The sequence below is a fragment of the Dama dama genome, chromosome 11, assembly GCF_033118175.1.
Source record: "Dama dama isolate Ldn47 chromosome 11, ASM3311817v1, whole genome shotgun sequence".
NCBI lineage: Eukaryota > Metazoa > Chordata > Mammalia > Artiodactyla > Cervidae > Dama > Dama dama.
Genome location: NC_083691.1, coordinates 32990853 through 33014503, shown reverse-complemented (window position 1 = coordinate 33014503; position 23651 = coordinate 32990853). Strand labels below are relative to the sequence as shown.

At 44.7% G+C, this 23651-nt stretch overlaps 1 protein-coding gene across 2 annotated transcripts in view; it reads right to left on the bottom strand.

Moving 5' to 3' along the window:
• Positions 1 to 19794, bottom strand: part of MAPRE3 (microtubule associated protein RP/EB family member 3) — a 57107-nt gene extending 37313 nt beyond the window's left edge. For both annotated transcript variants that reach the window (XM_061154989.1, XM_061154990.1), the window contains exon 1: positions 19648 to 19794. The gene's annotated coding sequence lies outside the window, so the exon portion shown is untranslated. The remainder of the gene's footprint in view (positions 1 to 19647) is intronic.
• Between the last annotated feature and the right edge of the window lie 3857 nt (positions 19795 to 23651).

The following is a 23651-nucleotide window of genomic DNA, read 5'->3' as shown; positions in this document are numbered from 1 at the left end:
AAGAGGCTGTGTCTCCATAGCAACAGTTCTATGACTGATGGCTGCATGAAATGCCCTTACAGACCCATTCAGCTAGCTGGCTTGATAAGCATCAAAGGCGAATGCTGTAGGAGACCCTTCTCCCCACCACACACATACATTATCATCACCTCAAAAGCTTAAAGGGAGAACTTCATCTTGCCTAGCTTACATTCATGCTCCATCTTTAAAAACACTATTTATTTATCTATCCATTATATGCCTTAAAGAATCTCTTTCATCTGTAAATGTGAGGGTAACACATTCCATGTTTACCTCTGCAAAAGAAGTGTTTCCTTTGATACTGCATTTCTCACTTCAGGGAATAGCATCTAATTTGAACACGCAGGGATGTGGTAAACAGTTCCACCATTCATATCCACACCCCTTGGGATTTGCAGATGCCCCCTCGCTGCCATTCCCCGCCCCCCCCCCCCCCCCCCCACCGCTGCTGCCCCGCCAAACGTACCTGTCCTAATCCCTGGAACTTGTGGATATGTTACCTTAAATGGCAAAAGGAGCTTTGCAGATATCATTAAGGATTCTGTGATGGAAAGATCAGCCTGCATTATCCAGGTGGCCCTAACATTATCACAAGGGTCTTTATAAGGCGGAAGGGAGGGGTCAGAGAGAAGATGTGATGATGGCAGCCAGGTCAGAGTGATGCAGGGCTACAAGCCATGGAATACACAGGCAGCCCCAAGAAGCCGGAAAGGCAAGGACAGGATCTTTCTCCTGGAGCCTCCAAGAAGGAACAGAGCCTTGCCAACACCTCAATTTTAACCCATGACTTTAGCTTCCTGAGGCTGCTGTAGCAAACTGTCACACACGGGAGAGCTTAAAAGAAGAGAAATTTATTTTCTTACTGTTCTAGAGGCCAGCAGTCCAAAATCAAGATGTCAGCAGGGCTGCATTCCCTCTGAAGGCCCTAGGGGGAACCTGTCTTTGCCTTTTCTAGTTTCTGGTGGCTCCAGGCATTCCTTGGCTTGTGACTGCATCACTCCACCAGGGCCCACCCAGATAATCAAGGGTAAGCACCCCTTCCCAAGATTCTTTTTAAAAATAATTAATCAATCTTTGGCTGTGCTATGTCTTTGCTGCTGCACGTGGGCTCTTCTCTAGTTGCTGCGAGTTGGGGCTACTCTCTAGTTGCAGTACTTGGGCTTCTCATTGTGGTGGCTTCTCTTGTTGCAGAGCATGAGGTCTGGGGGCGGGGCTTCAGTAGTTGTAGCTCCCCGGCTTCAGAGCACAGACTTTTCAGTTGTGGCACATGGGCTCAGCGGCCCTGCAGCATGTGGGACATTTTCAGAGCAGGGATCTAACCGGCGTCCCTTGCATTGCAAGGTGGATTCTTAACCACTGGACCACCAGGCAAGTGCCCCAAGATTCTTAATCACACCTTTGGTCACATAAGGTAATATTCACAGGTTCTGAGGATTAGGACTTTTGAGGAGTCAGCATTCTGCCCACTCTATCTACTTCAGACCCCTAGAACTGTAAGATAACAGATTTACATTGTTCTAAGTAACTACCTTTATGGTAATTGTTACAGCAGCGATAGAAAATAAATATGCAGACCGACTGTATTTCCTCCCACTTGGACTCTCTAAGCTGAAGAGTCCCTCTTGTTCTCCCACTCTATGGAGATTGCTCTGGTCTATGGTGGTGGACTGGGCTTCTTTAGAGCCTTCTTCTGGCACCTTACTTCTATAACACGGGCCTCACCCGCTCAGATCCACACTGTCAGAATGTGGAGAAATGAGATGTACAGAAGAGAACTCAGAACTAGAATACTGTGAAACGCTGCAGCTGGGAGGAGGGTCCACGGGGAATTCCGACTGACTGAGGAAGAGCCATCATGCTTTCCCACAGGAAAGAGAGTTCCAACAGCACATATCTTAACCCCTCTTGGGGCGGAAGCACATCTATCTAAACGATACTAAGCAGCTGACAAGCAGGCTGGGGAAGGAAGAATGCAGAATCTGGGAATGTCCCTTCTACTCCCCTCCAAGTGTTTCAGTGCATTTAGGCAATTCAACCAGTAACCCTGACACGTTTAGACATCTGTAGGTCCAGCTCAGCCAGAGTTTTATTCTGATCTTAAACAAGTCATTGGCCCTGTGTTTCATCTCCTCCACTAGCATAGTGAAAGAATCTTCCAGAGACGGATTTAAAACAAAGTTCCCTGACATGTTATTTCAGTGTCTTGAAAACAGCACTACTGGGGACAAAACTAAATACAAATGTTAGCTGGGATAATGGAAAGTGCTTCCCACGTGTGTCTTGCTTTGGTTCTTGTACATGACTACTGGAAACCTTGTAAGTGGACACGATTTTAATGTAGATGAAAACTGGAAGAAAGGTGGCAATACATTCACCATAGTAAACAGCCGTAGTAGCAACAGGTTTTGTGAGTGGAATGGCTTAAGGGCTGGTAATCTGGTGCGAAGAGGGAGACAGACAGGGTCTTGAAACTGTGTTTGCAGAACCAACATACGGTTGTATCTGGATGATAGGTCCACCTGGGGCAGCTCTGCAAGGGGGCAGTACTAAAGCCCACCTTGGCCACCCCTTGATGCCACTACTGTTTGAGTGGTAGAATTACAGCACTTTTAAGGACCACATTTAATTTTTTCAATATTTTTCCATTTTTAAAAATAAATGAAAAATAGTAGAATCCCATGTTTTTAGAAAGAAATAATACATTAGTATGTGTGTAGGAAAAAAAAAAGTTGGAATATTCAACAAACCTGTGGCACCAGTTTCTCCTCTGGGGACAAGGTTATGGAAGACTTCCACTTTCTACTTTATGCATTTCTGTAATGTTTTAATTTTAAAATATTTTAAAGGTTATTTTGATTTACCTTTATTATCCAAGAAAGGATTTTTTTGATGACTACTATACACTAAAGGCATTAAATGTACATTATTCTTAGAAATTTTGCTGAAAATATGGGCTAGAGTTTTTAGAATAATTTTTTTTAATTCATGGAAAAGCTAACGCATGGATAAAAATTAGGATATACAGATCATTAGAGTGAGAGTGAGACAAGTGATACAAAAAGTCTCAAGAGTGTTTTTCAGAGAAATGCCAGGATTTGGTAGCTGTTTGAAGGATACTTTTCCAAGCCCTAAATCCCCAACAGGGGGAAAGGACCAGAGGTGAGAGGTGGCTGCTGCCCAGGGACAACCTGCAGTCAAAGGCTTCTTGGTGATTTCTCTTAACTCACCTCCTGCCCTCAACTACCAAGTGCTGTTCAAGTACCTGAGAAATCTTCCTGCAGAGGCCAATAGGCAGCCTCTTTGGAGAGGCTGTTAGAAGGGGCTGACAATTCCAGAAAACCAAGCTGAAGGCAGTGTATAAATTAAGATGCTTTGGGACTTCCCTGGCTGTCCAGTGGTTAAGACTCCACGCTTCCACTGCAGGAGGCATGGGTTCAAACCCTGGTTGGGGAACTAAGATCCCACATGCTGTACGGTGCAGTCAAAACAAAATTAAGATGTTTTAGCTAAGAGTTCTGAGAACTCTAAAATAACTAGTTATTATTCCCTCATCCCTCCCAAAGAGGTCATCTGCTCCAGGCAGGAAGTAACATAATTTCCACACAACTAGATGCTGCCAGAACCATCTGAGTTCAGATGATGAACTTTGAAGATAAAGCAGCAAATTGGACTTAAACACTCCAGACAGGGCCTGTGTTATCAGTGGGTTTCCAACGCCCTCAAGCGGGCCTCAGAAGCAAAGTCCGCTTGAGTTATGACCTTTGGCACATCCTGGAACAGCTCTGGGCCGAAGCAGTGTCTGGCTAGGTCTTGCTTCCAAGCCATGGGAAGTCCTCTGGGCTACAATCACAGGCTTGTCACATCTGGGAAGGCGCAGGGTACTCATTCTACCTGTTGTGAGAATGGCTAGGTGCAGAAAGATGCCTCAAGAAGATCAGTTCTCTGAAGTGTTGGTGGGTGGGGTGGGGGTGTTGCAGACAGAAAAGGAATTCTGGAGTCTACCCTGAGGGCACTAGGCCCTCCTGGGCTGAGCGCTCATCTCCTTTACCCAGGAGAGTGGGAAATGGGTCCCTGGGAGAGCTTATTACACTAGGGAAGTGGCCATTGTCTTTACGTGAGCACAGACTATGCAGTTGTTTCAGTCTCTGAAGATCCTATCTCTGTGTTACTGGAAGGAGATCTCTGCCCGAGTGAGGCTTTGCTGCCGAAGGAGCTGGTGTCTGTCCTCCTCTTCCCCTCCTCTTCCCTTCTCTCTCTCAGGGGCGCTAGCTTGGCCTTTTCGGTTTCTGGTGCCCCTCCTTCTCAACATGGAGACTGAGAGACCCAAGAACCACTCTTTCTGTCACTCTTGTCCAGCAGTGATGAAGGTAATTGGTTTATTACTGCAGCCACGATCTACCACTTCTAAGAAATGCCTCACAGAACTGAGGACCGACAGCAACAAACTACTCCTCAGAAATCCACTCATTCAGCAACTATTTGTTGGGTCTCAACAATCTCCAGTTCTTACAAGGATGGGTCAGTCAGTCTTGATCCTGGACTCATCGAGCTTGTTATCTAGTGAAATAGCCCAGGAGTAATGAAATCACACAAATAACTACGTAATTATGATCACATTAAGCGCTGCAGAAAAAACACAAGATTAGGGTGTTTTGAAAGCAAAGACTTTTCACTTCTTATAAAAGACACATTTTAAATTCAATCTAATATATTGATATATACAAACATACACACACAGACACAGATAATAAAATGTAAGTTCCATCCAACAATTCTTACTACGAGTGATACCCTCTGATATTTTCTGGTCTTTTCATTTGGAAAATGCTGGTTACAACCCAATAAATTGATCTCACAACCAGTTAGTGGTTGAAATCCACCACTTGAAAAACCCTGTCATGGGGCCCCCAAACTGGAGCAGAGCTGGGCTGAAGGTCACAGAACACTGCCTTGAGGGATTGCCATTGAGGCCAAGGCATGGTGAGGTTACAGAGACTCAGCCTAAAAAGGCCACGAAAGAATGTTCTGGACAGAGGGAACAGCATATGCAGACTCCTCACTTAACAGAAAAGGAAAGTGGGGGTCAAGGAAGAGATGTGCCTTGTTCAAGGTCACATAACTCTAAGTCCTGGTCTCCTGATTTCCGGGCTCACAGTTCTCAAGTGTACGGCCACCTCTCAGTCATAACAAGTCTTCCTCTTTACTAACGATGAGTCAAGAGTGAATTGCTCAGACCCAGGCTGACTAGGAGGAAAGAGAGAAGACCAACAGTAGGGGGTCAGGTTTACAAAAAGCCTGTTTAATTCTCCATGCAAAACAATGCACCTTGGTGCCTACCCCACCTGGCTTGGGGCCTGTACTGTGCGTTCCTTCCTGGTGGACTGGCTGGGAGCCATACTCCTGCTTAGTCCTGGCTTTAACGAAACATCACTTATTGATATTTCAGAACGTTCAGGCAAGGTTCATCCCTGGAAAGGATACAAGGTACTGGCCTGGGCTTTTTCACAGCCCTGTGTTGATGCTGGCACTCACTTTCCACGTGTTTCCACCTTGCTCAGGCCCCTGCTTGGCCCTTGTGATGGCTGTGCATGGTTAGCTGTGTAAGGGGCTTCTGGTGAAGCATGAAGGTAATGTGAGTCTGGCGAGTGACAGGCCACAGCCAATGGTGTCAGTCAAAGTCAGGTCAAAGTGGATGGCTGAGGAGGACATGAGAAGGAAGAGGGGTCAGATGAGGCAAGGACCTTAGGCCAAGTTTCAAAACAGGCAAGAGAGAAACAGGGCTGCGATTTACAGGCGCACAGTTTGCACACTGCACAAAGCACCCTGGCAGGGGATGAGTGAGGCTGAGGTGGAACCCACAGCCCGCTCACAAAACCACGTTCTTGGCAAGTTGCCTCCTGCCTGGAGGAGGCATCTTCATGGACAGAGGTCAGAGAGGAATGGCTGAGTAGGACACTTGGGCAGAGTGGGAAACAGCCAGGCCCACACAACAGGACATCAAAAATATGGCTGCTAAACCTAGGGAAGGTTGGCCTGCTCAGGTTTTAAATGCTAAAACTGTGTGGGTGGATACGGATTGGTGGTTGGGTGCCGCTCCACTCTGTAGTGACAAGCTGTGACCATGGGAGCAATGGCTGACAAGCAGAGACACCTCATGGTGCCTTATCAAGCCAGACTCTGTGATGCTCTTCCATCTTTACTTCTCCTTCATCAACCTCAGCGTAATCCTGCCATACCTTGGAGGCACAGCTCTACTCCAGAGATTTCAATTAGTTAAAAAAAAGTTGCTGGTAATACGTGCCCATGTTAAGGAAAAAAAAAAAACAAAAACATTCTACAAAAAAATAAATAAAAAGAGAGAAACCAAACATTCTACAAAGGTGAATAAGTGAAAGTAAAAACAGGGACTTCCCCAGCAGCCCAGTGGTTAAGACTGCCTTCCAATGCAGGGGGCATGGGTTTGATCCCTAGTTGGAGAACTAAGATCCCATATGGGATGGTGAGGAACTACAAATGGTGCTGGAAAACTTGAATACTTCTATGCAAAAAACAGCAACAGCAACTGATCATACGTTGCATCATATACAAAGATTAAGTCAAAATTGGTCATAGATCTAAATGTAAAACCTAAAAGACTAAAACTTAAAATTTATATAAAAGTAAAAACAGCCTTTGCCAAAGTTTAAAATTAAAATCTTCTTCTGTCAGTAACCTCCTTCCTGCTCATCCCTCATTTTCCATACCCCCTGTCTGTTCTCACTGGAGCCTATAATGACTCTTCCCCTCATTCCTCTGATGACCAGCGCCTGTCTTCGATTTGCAGTGCTTCCCTCCACCTCTGACCTCAGGGCCAGCTATTCCACTGCCCTCTCAAACTCTGCCTCCCCAGAAACCTTGCCCTGAGAATGCCAAGTCGCCCCCTTCCTTGTGCCCCCCTAGTTACTGTTGCTTCTCTAGACTACAGGACTTCAGAGACTTAGCCCATTAGGAATTCATGGGTCCAACTCAGCCCCCACCCTTGCACAACAAGACTTTCATTCATCTCTCAAACACCCAGGCTCATTTCTCACAGTGGTTAATTCAGACCTTCAGTACCTCACCCCCACCTCAGCAAGTGGCCTTGGCTCTATCTCACTACGGAAAAGGTCTTTTATTAGCAGGAACTCCAGCCATCTCCCCTGGACTTCACTCTGCAAGTCAGGGGTACAAAGAGCCCTACTCTCTCCTCCTACCAGTCTCAGAGGAAGGGAGCCCTTCCCTCTCCTACAAAGTTACCTCTGCCCTGGTATCCTCAAGATTACTCCTGTTTCCTCCCCTTCTCTCTTGGGTTTTGTTTTTTTTTATGTTAAAATGTTTTTATTGCATCTGAAGCCATTTTCAATAAATATCTTGAGTTTGGGGACTTGGCTAGGTAGTCCTTTTGCAGTAGAAGTCAGACTTTTTCCCTCAGATAACCCCTTTTCCTTTCCACCATCAAACATGCTGAGGTTTTCTTATTATCAGAAATCATTCTAAGTTGATACCAAACTCTTACTAGGATTCTAAGTTAGTCAGATCACCATGGAGAACAATGTATAATAAGCCTATTGAAACAACAACATGGAAGCAATCTAAGTCTCTGGAAGCAATCCATCAGTAGATGAATGGGTAATGAAAATGTATATATACACAATGGGAATATTATTCATCCCTAAAAAAGAAAAGGAATCTTGCCATTTACAACACGGATTGACCTTGAGGGCTTAATGCTAAGAGAAATAAGCTGCACACAAAAAGACATACTGTGTTATCTTGCTTATATGTGAGATCGAAAAGCACTGAACTCATAGATACAGAGAACAGATTGGTGGTTGCCAGATTGGGAATTGGGGTGGGGGAACTGGGTGAAGGTGGTCAAAAGGTACAAACTTCCAGTTATAAAATAAGTAAGTGCTGGGGAATATAATGGACAGCATGGTGACTATAGTTAATAATATTGTACTGTATATTTGAAAGTTGCTAAGAGAGAAGATCTTAAAAGAGCACAACAAAAAATCTGTAACTATGTGTGGTGATGGATGCTAACTAGATTTATCATGGTGATAATTTTGAGGCATATACAAATATTGAGTCATCAAAGCCAATATAATGTTGTTATGTCAATTATATCTCAGTTAAAAAAAAACATTGTTTATGCGCTTTGCCTCAGTAATTCTACTTTATAGGATATACCCCTAAAGAAATAGCCCACAAAAGAAAAAGAGTAATCTGTACAGTGATGTTCAGAGCAGAGATATTTACACTTGCAAAATGTTGGAAACACCCCAACTGCTCAGTAATAGATTGATGATTAAGCACATTTTGGTATCAATGTAATGGAATACCACAGAAGGAATGGCATATTTGAAGTGATAAATATATGGTTTATGTTGATACAGAGAAATCTACAGATGAAGCATACTTTAATATAGAAAAATTATATAAACAGAAAAAATACATGCTGACTAAAATTTTATATCTGTTTGCTGATCAAGAATACAGTTACAAAAAAAAAAAAATACAGTTACAACAAAACAAAGTTTGATCCTGCTGCTTCTGGTCACTGCTTTCCACCCCTTCTCTGCTGCTCTCTGGTGACCACCCATCGCCTCTACTTTCTCTACACCCAGGTCCCCGCTTCACCCTACCCAACTTGGCTTCCAACTCCAGGCTTTTACTGGAACAACACTCTTGCCATGATTTTCATCTGAATAAAGCCTTGAGTCTAGTTGAACCAGCAGCCCTGAAGTGCTCTGCCCTTGCTGCTGAAGCCTTCTACTTCCCACAGTGCTTCACTTTTTCTCTCATTATGGACAATTCTCAAAGCTTACTACCAGGAGCTCTGGTCTTTGTGCTCTGTACCCAAGACCCCTGGAGAGACCCACCCCCCCACCCCCCCACCCCCCCACCCCCCCACCTTTCAGGGAAGCCGGTGTTTCTGTGTTGTTGACTTGCACACCCACAGCTCCATCCAACCTCACCCTCAGCTTCTGGGCTTTTGGGATCACTCCACTTGGATGTCACCGATTGTCACCTTTAGCTCTCTGTGCCTAAGCCAAAACTTATCTTCAAATCGTCTCTCCAACTTCCTAATTTCTGACTGTTACCAGTATTGTCCAAATTCTCAGACTCGATCTGAAAAGGGTGACCTACTTATGCTCCTCAGCCAGCCAGTCCTTCCAGGACACGGCCCCTTACCTCGTGGAAGGCCCTCTCTGGTGTCCTGCTCATCTTCAAGACGAGCTCAGGTTCTGCTTCCTCTGTGAAGTCTTTTCTGATTTCTCTGGTTTACAATGATTGTTCTCCTCTCAGAGTCCTTTTTGAGTTTAGACTCTATATATAGTCCTAGTGACTTAACACAATACTCTGTTCTTTTCTTTTGCCTGAACTCTCTTACTCATTTGTCCTCCGGTGGGCGGGACCCTCTGTCAACCCCGCCCATCAGCAATGATGTGCCTCCCTCTCTGAAGCTCTCCAGGGCTCTTACAGGCTCAGGGTCACTCTTGCGCCCAGGGTTAGCAAAGCACCCCTTCCCATCACTGCTGGAGTTTCCATCCCCTGGTGTTATAGTGATCTATATAAATTTGTGTCCAAGTCTCTCGCCAGAATGTTAGCTGAGTTCCTTAAGGGCAAAGACCGTGTCTTACACAACAAAGCAGCACAGATGTATTAGCGATGTCCAGTGTTGTCATGCACACTGGTCATTCCACACATCCACCTTATCTTCCAAACCAGACTGTGGTCTCTCATGGACAGGGGCTGAATCTCATTTCTTTTACACCCTATAATGACTCAGAATGCAAAACAGAAAGTATACTTGTTGAGAGTACACTTAGAATAAGCCCTTGCGATGACAATATGCAAATTTATATGAATAACCTATAAACCTGGAAACTATACCTCCTGGGGAATACAAGTCTTATCAAGTCTCAAAACACTGTACCTTGCTATTTTAGAGCCAGCATAACACATCTCTTCACTTAGCAGTGGTCCTGTCACTTAAAGGTGTTAATAGGATGCCCAAACTGGGAGCTTTCAGCTGTGAACTCTACCATCTAAAATCAGAACAGATCAGAGACTAAACCTGAATCCCTGATAAGTGGCAATAATCTGCAGGGACTGATGGCCATCTGCCAAGAGTCTGGTGCTGCAGAAAGATCTAGCTACACAGTACGTATTACCCTAACTGGAGATACTCCTGATACAGGAAGGGATATTTAATTTCATCCACGGGTTCAAAACCTGCCCCTTTCACATGGCACAACACACATTAGTTCAGCTAGGATCCTGCTGACTCAGAGAAGCTAAGATTTCATTTCTTACCAGTTAGGAAACAACATTGAAATTACAAGGTGACCAGGACAATAACACCCTCAAGAGAAGATGAATGCTTCTTCCTCAATCACTCTCTCCAGGTGGTGGAGCGTCTCCAGTGAGCCATACCCAAAGACTTGCTCATTAACAATTCCTGAGGGCACGACAGGCCTCCACCCTGTCTGGGAGGGTGTTTTGGGAGTCAGAACCACTTGGAAGAAGAAGCAGATCCTGCTTAAGAAAACATTTTATATCACAATACAGGCTGAGCTGTGTGACAGGCCACACGGTTCCTCAAGTCTACATCCGGGCTCCCCAGTGCTCAGAGGTGGGCAGACACCACCACGGGTGGAGGACAGCAATTGGCCCATTGGACGGGCCATCAAGATGATGCACAGTGTGTGCGTGGATGGGAAAATGAGCAAGAGGACAGCTGCCAGGCCAGCCTGTCCCTTCACAGCCAGCAGCTCCAGGGGCTTGCCCAGCCCATCTCCTTGAGGGCTTCTGTCGTCAGGTGGACACTGGCGGGCACCCAAACTTTTCCACGCTTGGAAGAAAAAGGGCCATGGCAGAACAGAATATGGCCAAGGGCAAAGGGAGAGAGGAGGCTGCCGGAGGCCTGGGCACAGTCTTTCAAAACAGGTAGTTCAGATAGGTATACAACCACCAAAACAAGAGTGGTGCTGGTGGTGGTTTAGTCGCTAAGTCATGTCCAGCTCTTGCGAGAGAGAAAGCCTCAAATCAGGCACTTGAGCCATGGGGGAACCACAACACCAGAGAATCTGCAAAGACTTGGGGAGAAAAAGCCCCCCCATAATGGAGCCCTGTGCCATACAGGGTTTTATTGAAACCTGATAAGCTTAAACAGCAAAAGTTAAGAGGCAAAGAAGACTATTTTGTAAGACATTCTCTTATCATAATTTTTTTTTTTTTACTTCTCATTTGAGTCAAGAGGAACTATTTCACTTGGGTGGTTGAACTTGGGAGTTTCTAGGCTGTGTTTTTAGTCACACACCCACACAGTCATACTCCCGGTATGCTCTCTCTCAAAGAAGAAATGAAGCAGCATCTAAAGGAACACCTTTGAGAAGTGTTTATCTTTAATCACAACCACAGTGAAACAAAATAGTAAAAAATTAAATATCTTGGAATTTTCTTAGAGATTGTTCTACTACATGGAATCTATACATTATTGGTTTAAAAACTGTGTAATAAAAATTATAGCTGCTTAATGCAGAAAAGTTTGGAAAACACTGAAAAACACTCAGAAAAGAAAGTATTCCTGTTACTTAAAGATAATCACTGATGGTTCTGGCATATGCCCTTCTAGTACCTTTTCATATCCTTTAAAGTAAAATTGGTATCATTCTGGACACACAATTTTGCATCCCTTTTTCATTGATTATATCAAAGTTTCTGATATCAATAAATATTGCAGGAAATTTTTAATGCCTGTGCAATATTCTATCTGGGTGAACTGACCAAATACCTGACTGTTGATCCTTTTGGTTGTTTTAACCATTTGATATTGTTAATAATGATTATAATGAATAATGTTGCATTAATAAAAATCATTCTATAGGATCTTTTATATAGAACTCTGATTTTCGCAATATTCCTAGAACAGCAATTTCTGATCTAAACATATGTTCCTTTTAAGGCTTTTGATACACACTGTCAAAATGACAGGGCAGATTTGAAGACGTGCTCTTGCTCAGTCATTTTAAACATATCACACAACTGGTATGTATCTCCTATATACAGGGAATAGTTTCAGGAAAAAAATCATTTTACATTGAGTCAAAATATTTAGATAGACCAGATCTTTATTTACTTTCAGCAAATGACATGTCCAAAGCTCAAAACACCAGTGTTATGTTACGCCCATTTAACAAAGTTGGCAGCGCATGATGCTAGTAAGAACAAGATGTTAGACTGAGGCTGGTATTGGCCAGTCAACTCTACACAGAGTAAAAACCATCCTTGGCCAACTGTCACACAAATTTGTACTCTTGGCCAAAGGGAAGGATGGGTGATGGAATGTGGATTACTCAGCACAACCCATGCTAGCTCTGGGTTAAGTAAGTCAAAGCACGTGTCCAATGATAGGTGTGTCATCTTCCTATAATAAACAGGACATCTGGCTAGAAAACAGGACTGAAACTTATGAGAAAATTAAAGCTCAACAGTATTTAATAATTCTGTCAGTTATCAGTGATTCCTAGGAGAAGTGGTTAAAAAATTGCTGTGGAAAGTTGTACTCTATTGGCCAGATCTGATCTGAAATGCAGCTACCGTAATAGAGGGTGTCAGCATTTCAGCTGCACACCTTTATACTTCAAGCCCTCTTGATGCTAAGTAAGGGGCATGGATTTTTCTTTTTTAAAATTAAAAAAAAAAAAAACCTTTATTTTGTATTGAGGTATAGCCAATTAACAAGGTTGTGATAGCTTCAGGTGAACAGCAAAGGGACTCAGCCGTACATATACATGTATCCATCCTCCTCCAAACTCCTCTCCCATTCAGGCTGCTGCATAACATTGAGCAGAATTCCATGTTTTATGCAGTAGGTCCTTGTTGTCCATTTTAAATACAGCAGTGTGTACAGGCAACCATAAGTTAAAGATATTAAGTCTGTGAGTCTCTTTCTGTTTTGTAAGTAAGTTCATTTGTATCATTTTTTAGATTCCACATATGAAAGATGTCATACAATATTTCTCCTTCTCTATCTGACTTACTTCACTCAGTATGACAGTCTCTAGGTCTATCCATGTTGTGGCAAGTGGTTATTATTTCATTTTTTTTAATAGCTGAGTAATATTCCATTGTAGAAATGTACCACGTCTTTATCCATTCCTCTGTCGATGGACATTTAGGTTGCTTCCATGTCTTGCCTATTGTAAACAGTGCTGCAGTAAACACTGGGGTACATATATCCTTTCAGATCTGGAGAAGGCAATGGCAGCCCACTCCAGTACTCTTGCCTGGAAAATCCCATGGATGGAGGAGCCTGGTAGGCTGCATGGGTCACTAAGAGTCAGACACGACTGAGTGACTTCACTTTCACTTTTCACTTTCATGCGCTGGAGAAGGAAATGGCAACCCACTCCAGTGTTCTTGCCTGGAAAATCCCAGGGACGCGGGGGCCTGGTGGGCTTCCGTCTATGGGGTCGCACAGAGTCGGACACGACTGAAGAGACTTAGCAGCAATAGCAGCAGCAGCATCCTTTCAGATCATGTTTTTCTCTGGATATAAGGGGCATGGATTTTTCATAAAGGTCATCTAGTCAGATGTCATTTTCATCAATAGTTGAAAGTTAAATTAGCATATTAGAATAGCAATGATTACGTCAACCATTCAAGAGAAGGAAGGGATCATTCTCAAGAAGGGAATGAAAAGACTAGGAAAAGGCAGTGAAGTAGGAGGTCAGTGATGAATACTGGGCTGCCAGGAAGCAGCCACTTTGGAAGGTCCTGAATTCACCTACAAGTCTGAAAGTGAAAGTCGCTCAGTCGTGTCTGACTCTGTGCGACCCCATGGACTATAACATCTATGGAATTCCCCAGGCCAGAATACTTGAGTGGGTAGCCTTTCCCTTCTCCAGGGGATCTTCCCAACTCAAGGATTGAACCCACGTTTCCTGCATCGCAGGCGGATTTTTTACCACCTGAGCCACCAGGGAAGCCCAAGAACACTGGAGTGGGTAGCCTATCCCTTTTCTAGTGGATCTTCCTGACCCTGGTTTGGTACAAACAGCTCAGCCTGTTGGAAGGAAGTAGTCTAACCCTATCCGCCCCAAGCAGTGCCGACTCCAAGTAAAGGCATCTGCTTCTTGCGCACCAAAATGTGATTGCTGGAAAACAACCACTACCAACTCTATTGGTCTTCATTAAATCACAAAAGCATTTTGTTGTTCATTGTTCAGTCACTAAGTCGTGTCCGACTCCTTGCAACCCCATGGACTGCAGTATGCCAGGCTTCCTTCCCTGTCCTTCACTATCTCTCAAACTCATGTCCATTGAGTTGGTGATGCTACCCAACCATCTCATCCTCTGTCACTCCCTTCTCCTCCCACCCTCAATACAAAAGCATACCTGCTTCTTATAACAATTCACATATAGAATTATACATGAAAAAAGGAGAAATCACATATACATAGAATTCACATATAGAATTATATATGAAAAAAGGAGAATTCACATGTAGATAGAATTCACATATAGAACTAAATATGAAAAAAGAAGAAGTTCTCCCTTGAGTCTCCTTTTCACTCCTCCACTCTCAAATTCCATTTTCTGGAGGTAAAAACTATTGTGTTTAAATTTTTAGTCTTTAGGTGCCTATTTAGGAGTATTTTCTTTCCAAATGAGATTTTTTAGAAATTTTAAAAAGACTGAGTGGCTTGTCCCAGCTCCCTAATTATGTGGTTGACTCTACCTGGAACTGGTGCCACCCCAAATGACCTCTCTTTACTCTCCTCACTAGCAAGGAGGTTTCCCTCCGAAGAGGGATTGTTCCTCTCCCTGGCTCTCCATGTCTCCCAGATGCAGAGCTGATCAGAGCACAGTTACTAATGAAAGCAAAGCCTCTGAGAACAGAGGAACTGAATGAAGGCCACTGCGAGCTTTACTCACGAGGGACAGCTCAGCAGCTTTTTCATTTCAAATTAAGATCCCTCCCCAGACTGGCCTCCCCAACGGAGGACTAACCGCCCCCACAACACACACAAACACACCAAGTCTGTGCTCTCCTCCTCAACTGCTCCCACCCTGCCAGCCTTTCAGATAACCAGGTCAGCTGAATACATGGAGACAAAGGGGCAGTTCATATACTCCTATTTTGGCAGTTGAAATAACACTGCAAGTGCCAGGTCTTCACAGGATAAAGCCCTCTGTGCATGTCAAACACACCCACAGGGCTGCTGGGAGATGGGGGTTGCTCAATTGAGTGTCCAAGATGGACTTGGGTCCTGATAAAATTTTGAAACCATTATTTTTTATTTTATACTTTAGTAATATAAATGGATGGTTGCTATCCTTTATTAAGCAGGTACTCTACATACTCCCTTTCATTTAATCCTCACCCTGTAAAACAGATGGTTATCATTTCAGCCTTGTAGGTGAAAACACTGGCACTCAGGTTCTGTAACTCACCCAAGGTTACACGGCCAGGAAGTGGTGGGACTGGGACTTGAACTCAGGTTTGTCTGCTTCCAGAGGCCAGACCGTCTCGCTTTCTCAAGAATGGTGTTGTTTAATCACTAAGTCATGTCCAACTCTTTGTGACCTCATGGACTGCAGCCTGCCAGGCTCCTCTGTCCATGGGATTTTCCAGGCAAGAGTACTGGAGTGTGCCATTTCCTTCTCTGGAGGATCTTCCCGACCCAGGGATTGAACCAGAATCTCCTGCATTGGGAGGTGGGTTCTTTACCACTGAGCCACTAGGGAAGCCAGGGACTAGAAATTTCTATGGCTTCCAGGAACCACAGAAGGTTACGTTCTGGGAGCTGGAAGACAATCCAGTTTGTGCCTCCTCTCTGCCCCCTTTCAGCCCTCTCCACCTTGTTTCCTGGAATACAGCAGTAACCTCATGGATAAGAAGCTGAGACGACTTTGAATACCCACCTTTGCATTTGCTTTATGTTAAATGATGCAAATTTAAGGAAGGGAAAACTTTCTTGAAGTGGAAATGTGTGAGGAAAAATTATTTTTAAGGTGGTAAGAATAAATATTTAATTAGACAGTGTGACATTCAATTTCATCTGGCTCTGCAATGCCTCAGATAATAAAACAAGCCCTTGTCAACAGGGCTAATTACAGACTACTAAATTACTTTTATTAAAACCCTCTGGAACATATATATGGAATTTAGAAAGATGGTAACGATAACCCTATATGCAAAACAGAAAAAGAGACACAGAAATACAGAACAGACTTTTGAACTCTGTGGGAGAATGTGAGGGTGGGATATTTCAAAAGAACAGCATGTATACTATCTATGGTGAAACAGATCACCAGCCCAGGTGGGATGCATGAGACAAGTGCTCGGGCCTGATGCACTGGGAAGACCCAGAGGAATCGGGTGGAGAGGGAGGTGGGAGGGGGGATCAGGATGGGGAATACGTGTAAATCTATGGCTGATTCATATCAATGTATGACAAAACCCACTGAAATGTTGTGAAGTAATTAGCCTCCAACTAATAAAAAAAAAAAAAATAAAACCCTCTGGAATATTAAAAATGAGGGATGCGGTAACATGGCATTGAAGAATAGCCCTAGACTGGCAATCTGGGTGCTAATCTTGACTCAGCCACTAATAACTACTAATGTTAATTTGCATGCTGTATATAGTTGACAAAGTGTTTTCACATACTTTCTATATTAGTTGGGTGACCTCAGGCAAATCACTAACTCTTGGTGTCCCATGTCAAAATCTGGAAATGAGAATACTGAATCATCTGAAGTCCTCTCTACTTCTAATGTCCTATGGGAAGAGGACATGTTTCTTAGGATCTTTACAAATGTATCTGTAAACAAATCAGATGATTCTGGCTCAGAAAAATTACGCTTTCTGTTCAGCTTCTGAGAGATGTTACTTGACTATTTCAGGTATAGCTCATAAGATGTTTGCTGCCAGCTAGTTGGCTCAGCTTCTGGAGGATACTATATGGAGGCCTTGCATTAGATTCCTACATAGGAACTTTCTTCTGTTCAACAGCTAACTGCCATGCCTAACTTCAGTCAATCATCTTACACACATAACTCCAAAAAGTAGGTGGGCTTACAGAAAGGACTTACGGAAATCCTTCATCACAATGCATGCATTCTCAGGACAATCACATACCCAGGAATATTATAAATATCATTCTCGGTTCTAAGACATGCAAATCGTTCCTTCAAGTCTTGCCACTTCCCGGATATTTTAATGTTCCTAAAATTAGGATGTACCTTAAATTCAACATATATATTTTGATCTGGTAGTGTTAAATGAATTTACCTAAAAGCTGCTGGTAAACTGGCAATGTGTCTTAGAATCAAGGAAATGTAGTGCTGTAAAAGTAAAACACAGACCACACAGACTTAGGTCTAATTTGGTTCAAATCATGTCCCTCTCCTTGATCCTAACAATTACACTCAGTGACAACTGAATAGGCAACATATAAGACACTGGTATTTTAGTTTCCCAAGAGCAGCAGTTTAAAAGGCATTCCATCATTATCTCATAAAATGCTGGTATGGATTTCAAAGGCAAATTAACCCATATAAAAACCACTGGGATGCTCTGAAAATGTCCTATCCCATGGCAAATTGCAAAGGGAACATTTTACTCACACCCTCCTGATTTATCTAGCCTTGACACATTTTCTTGCTTCTTAGTTCACCACCCTCCACCCCAGTAAATATCGCTGATTCCCAAAATACACTCAACCCAGGAGGAGCAGCTCTCCAGCACAGCTGTCTGCTCCGGCCCTGCCCGGGTATTTCGGTGAGCTATGCGACAGAGAGCGGACCACACAGAAGGAATGTAACGCTCAGGCCCCATGGTTCCCATCAGCCCACAGGCAGGTGCATCCCGCCAAACCCCAGACTGGCATTTGAAACAGAAGAAACTGCACTGCTACATGCGGGCAGTAGTCTTCCTGAACTTCATCTCTATGTTTAAAACTAGGGCGACAGCCGTCCTTGCTACTGTAAACTAATCTGATGGGCATGGGGGTGGGGAGTGGCTCTGAGGAGGCTGCCAATAGGCCATGATTGAGCAAAGTCAAGGAGCTAAATTGTTATTCCTCACTGTTTGCAAGCCCGAAACTCCAAATCTGTGTGTCCTTCAGCATGATGTTTAGAACCGAACCATCTACTCTTTTTGAGCCTGAAGTCAATAAAACCTGAGCTGCTTCTACAGTTTAACTGGCTGATATTTAGACATAGTTTCTGACAGTACACTAAAATCTGAAAGCCAAAAAAAAAAAAAAAAAAACAATCAAAGGAAGTTGACAATGAGGTACACACAGTAAGTAGTTAGGAGCCTTCGAGTTGAGGCACGTTGATTAAGAGCTTTTGGCTATGGGCACCAACTCTGACTTCAGCCCTATTTCTCCTGGAAAAGAAAACAATTTGGCTTCCTCCTCTGTTCCAAGATCAGGGAATGCATGATGGGCAGGTGGATGGGTAGCAAACATAACCCCGGGGAATTGTTCACATATGCTAGAACCCCTATCAGGTGACAGCCCCCAGAGAGACTCACAGCTGCAGCAAGCAGGGGGTGCAAGCCTCAGACCAATACCAGCGAGAAACCTCAGTTTTCTTCCTCCTTGTCAGCTCTGCACCTTACCTGAAAACTCAGACTCACTCACCCAGTTGGCTACCCCTTGGAAGTTATAGGTATTAAAGATCAAGTCCTGCCACAACCCTTCAACATACAAACAGTAAGCACTTGCTATGGATATCAGGCCTGTTTCCAAACCTTCCATTATTACACAAGGTTGTACTGCGGGGGCGTGGGGGCCGGTGAAGTGAGGAAAAGCATTTTAGAGTACTGCAAGATGCTTATTCACAGCACCACACTGGAAGCGCAGGAACTTCAGCTCCCAAACGCAACCTTTCTCCCCCCTCCCTCCAGTCCCTCTCCACCGCGCCCGCCAAAGCCAGAGCTCAGCCCACTGGAAGGCCACCATGCACCGGCGGGTGTTCACTGAACAGTAGCTGATCACGGTGATGGGGCCGGAAAGACCCACACGCAATCAGCAGCTAGTGAGAACTGTCCAGACCTGCCTCCCCACGCCAGCCAGGGCAGGAGCGTGTGGGTAGGAAACCTGAGGCCCCGAGGTTTGGGCAGGCACAACGTTCCCCCCTCCCCCAAGTCTGCCCTCTCTCTCTCCCTTGTCACTCTTTTTCTGGCATATCACGGGAAAACCGGGGAGGCCGGAGATGTCAGGCCCAAGAGGAGTAAGGAGAAGGGACAAGGGCGAACGGGAGGCAGTGTTTTTTTTTGGGGGGGGGGGGGGGGCGGGAATCTGTCCAGAGCGGAGGTGCGGTAGCGCCGCATCTCGCGGGGAAGAACCCCCCCAGGTGGGTCTGGAGGGAGAAAAGGGGAGGCCTGACCGCCGAGGCCGCGGGGAGCCCGGGAGAGGGGAATGGAGGAAAGGAGGCGCGGGCGTGGGGGAGATGCGGTTGGGGGGCGCGGGGGCGCGGTTCGGGAAGCGAAGGGGGCAGCTCGGTTCCCCTCCCCCAGCCCGGGCCCGGGCCTCCCGCTGACTCAGCCCCACGGCGTCGTTCGCCTCGGCCCGGACTCACAGTGCGCGAGGTGGCTCCGGTAGAGGCGGCGGGGGAGGGGGACAGGCGGTGGGAGGGGGGGACGCTGCGGCTGAGACTGCGGCTCCGGCCGGCGGCTCCGGGGCGGAGGGTCCTAGTAGAGGCCGCCGCGGTCTCCGGCTTCAACGCACAGACTGCGGGGGAAGAGAGCACTGCGCAGGCGCGATGCGGCCACCGCTGTCAGTCCGAGCGGGGCGGGGCCAGGGCACCCGCCGTCTCCAAGGCAACTGGTTGGCGAAGGAAGGAGAGCCAGTACCTCCACCTTGTCTTAGCAACGGCGACGGGAGGTGGGGTGGGGGGGAGGTGGGGGCGACGAGAACAGCCCTTCTAAGTTGCCACAGCAACAAGGAGAGGCCACCATCTCATAAATTTACGGCGGTATCGAGGGAACGCGCTCGCCTTGTCACCATGGCAACCGGGAACAGCCCCTTCCTTTTTCCTTAGCAACAGGGTAACAATTCCTCCGCCCTAACTAAGGACGGAAGGAACAAGCACTTAAACCTGATTCCATAGTAGCCAGATGACGGATTCTTATCTGTCTCACGGCTACTGCAAAGGAGAAAGAGAATATTTCTTCTTTTTCAGCGACACGAGAGTGCTAAGGTTGGGTTTTCTTTCCTCTCTTGGTTTATGCTTTTCAATAGCAGTGTGTTACTCTAATATCCAAATTCAATTTTCCTTTACTTGTGTTAAACATTCCTTTCCGTCTCTTATCAGAAAGTCAGTACTTTTACCCCCAAATAGAGCTAGCAAAATCGTCTATACACACTAGTTTTTTTTTTTTCTTTTTCTTTTTTTACCAAGCTTATTGTCTCTCTCCCAATGCATTTGTAAAAACGAATCCTGTTTCTTCATCTTGCCTACTAGCTGGTTTAGATTCTACCCCCTCATAACTAGCTCCCTCTTTGATATATTCATTGGTGTTCCTGAATTCCCTGTTCTAGGTCAGTTTTTGTGGATCTCCCCAGTTCTTCTAGATCCTTCTTCCTGTCCACACCTACTATCATTGTCCTCCAGTGCTCTGCCCCAGGCTCCCTATGCTCACCTGTTTGTGATGTCCTCAGCTTGGTTCTCCTTGTGCAAATTACTTCTGGGTCTCCCTCGCTCAGCCCTGACTCCCATAGGTATCTTAACATCACCTCTGTACCTAGTTTGTACATACCTCCTTTCATGACACACATCTTATAGTGTTGACCTTCATTTGCACGTGTCTCTTCAATCAGACTGTGTGCCCTTTGTGGGCAGTATTTCTGTCTTATTCACCTGCTCCCTCAGCATCTAGCACTGAATGTGAAACAAACAGTAGGTGTTTATGGAATTGGATCAAGTGAAGACAAAGGTTTTCTTCAAAGTCTCTTCAAAGAGCTTCTTTGACCCCACATAAATGGGTGAAAGGAATCAAAAGATTATAAAACTTAAAAATTCTTTCTTACTTTCTCTGGCCTAACTGCCTCAGAGTCTCCATCAACATTTTCCTTATCTTTATACATATTTAGTCTTTTTTTTTTTTTGGCCACACCATGTGGCATGCAGAACTTACCTAACTAGGAATCAAATCCATGCCCCCTCCAATGAAAGGGCAGAATCTTAACCACTGGACCACCAGGGAAGTCCTACACATATTTGATCTTTAAGTTCTACTGCTACTATTACACTCCTCTCTCACTCCTTTCGCTCTTCATCTTTGTGCCAAAACTCTAGTCATCTATTAATTGAACTGGCATTCTCTATTTCCTGATTTCTCACCTGTAGCTAGTCTCCCTTCTACACCCTCCCTAATGTTTCCACTAAATAGTTTTTCTCACACAGTACTGACCTCCTCAATGACTCTCATCACCCTCTATAATCAGTGCAGGCTCTTCATGCCTTACTATTCTGCCACTCCTAACCCAGCTGAAATTGAGCACTCTTGGTGAAGATCATTGGATTCTGCTGGGTTTGTTGACATGCTGCATTCTCTTCGAATGACTCAGAAGTAAGAATTGATAGGCAAACATTCTTTTCTGAGTCTCCCTGTATAACTCCCAGAGATTCCACCCCAGAACTATGGGTGTCAAAGCACTCTGACTAAGTCCATTTACTCAGGGGAGAAGGAGAAGGCGGCCAACTACAAAGTGAGTAGTAAAAGAGAGAGGCACAATATATGGTGAGTCAAGACTGTCTCCGCCCATCCAAGTCAATTCTCAGAAAGGAGAGGGTTTCTTGTAGAGGGTAATTTCCAGGACAAATCAGGGCATTAGGACAGGAAAATGTTCTAGAAAGAGAAAACTTTTTCTGCCACAGAGTTGCAGACTTGAAGCCTTTCCTAGCTGTATCTAAAGGGTATCTGGGTGCCACAAAGACAATGGGGAAATTTTCAGACTCCGTTTATTTTGTTTCTCCATTCTGAAGTTCCGGCTCATCTCTATGGTTGTAGGTGTGGACTTGGGTGGTACAGATGGCCCTGAGTAATCCTGAGAAGAGATTGTGATTCTAGTAACTCCACCCATTCATCACACATGGCATAAAGGACCATTCTACAGTTTCTGTATACCCTTCACCCAGATTCTCCACATTTTTACCATGTGCCAGTTATCCATTGCTGCAAAACAAATCACTTTAATTTAGCAGTTTAAAACAACAACCGTTTCATTATCTCTGTTTGTGTGGGATGGGAATTCAGGAAGGGCTCAGCTGGGTGGTTACAGTCCAGATGGTGGCTGGAACTTAAACTACAGGGGGCTGGCTAGACAACCCTCTCCATATTGCCTCGGAGCTAGCTTTCTCACTACATATTTGGTAGCTGTAGGTTTCAAGGGTGAATATTATAGTGAGAGATAAGCTGCATCCCTTCTTATAACCTAGCCTCAGACATCATTTCTACCGTATCTATCTAATAATAAAGAAAGGGAACATAAACTCTACCTCTCAATGGAAGCAATATCCAAGTCACATAATAAGAGCATATGGGTGAGAGATATTGTTGAATCATCTTTGGAAAATGCAATCTGCCACACCCTACCATCTAATGACAAGAATTAACACCCCGCTCAATGCAAAATACACTCATCACTTACCTCAGGACCCCTACGTTTCATTCCATGACAGCACCAACTTGAAGTCCAGGATCTCATCATCTAACTCAGGGCTCAGTGTGGGTTTGGCTCTTCAGGTCCAATTCTTGGTATCACTCCTTGAGTACCAGTCCCCTTGATTTGAAAACCTGTGAAGTAAAGAGAAACATCATCTGCCTTAATGTCCCCGGCATATACTAGTGGCACAGACATAGGATAATTGCTATGGACATTATCATTTCAAAAAGAAGAAAAACAGACTGCACACACAGCAGTTACTAGTTCCTAGCGATTCTGAAATCCAATGGACACACGTTGCCAGTTTCTGGTTTAGGGCTCAGACCCACTCCCATTTATTTATTTATATCAGTGTTGACAGGGACTTGTTTCCCCTGGTGGATTATAATCCTTTCTTCTTATGTGTTTTGATGTTGAATTTGTCACAGATTTGTCTAATGGAAGGAACTTCAAGTTGGCTCCTGTATCCTTTGGATTTGTCCCCAGCATTCTTTGAACATTCCCTTGCTTTTGGACACAAGATGTTCCAGGCTCATCTTGTACTTTCCCTCCCTCAGCCCTGGAATTGGCCATTCACCAGGGCGTCTGAGTCCTCTTGACTTTTTGACGTTTCTTTTCTTTTTCCATTCTTCCTTGCTCCCAAAATCTGCCCTTAACCACCCTTGGAATTTCCATCTCATTTCCTTTTCTCCTTCCTCTATACATACTTCCTGAGTGGCTTCAGCTATTCCTGTGACTTCTGAATTTGTATCTCCATCCCCATCAGCCCTTCCAGCTGTGATAACTATATATGTAATTGCCTTCTAGACACCTCCAACCCTGTGTCCTACAGTCATCTCAAACTCAGTTGGCTTAAGTTACACTTATTTACCCTTCCTCCCTCAAAACCCCAACTTCCCTATATTCCCTATTATT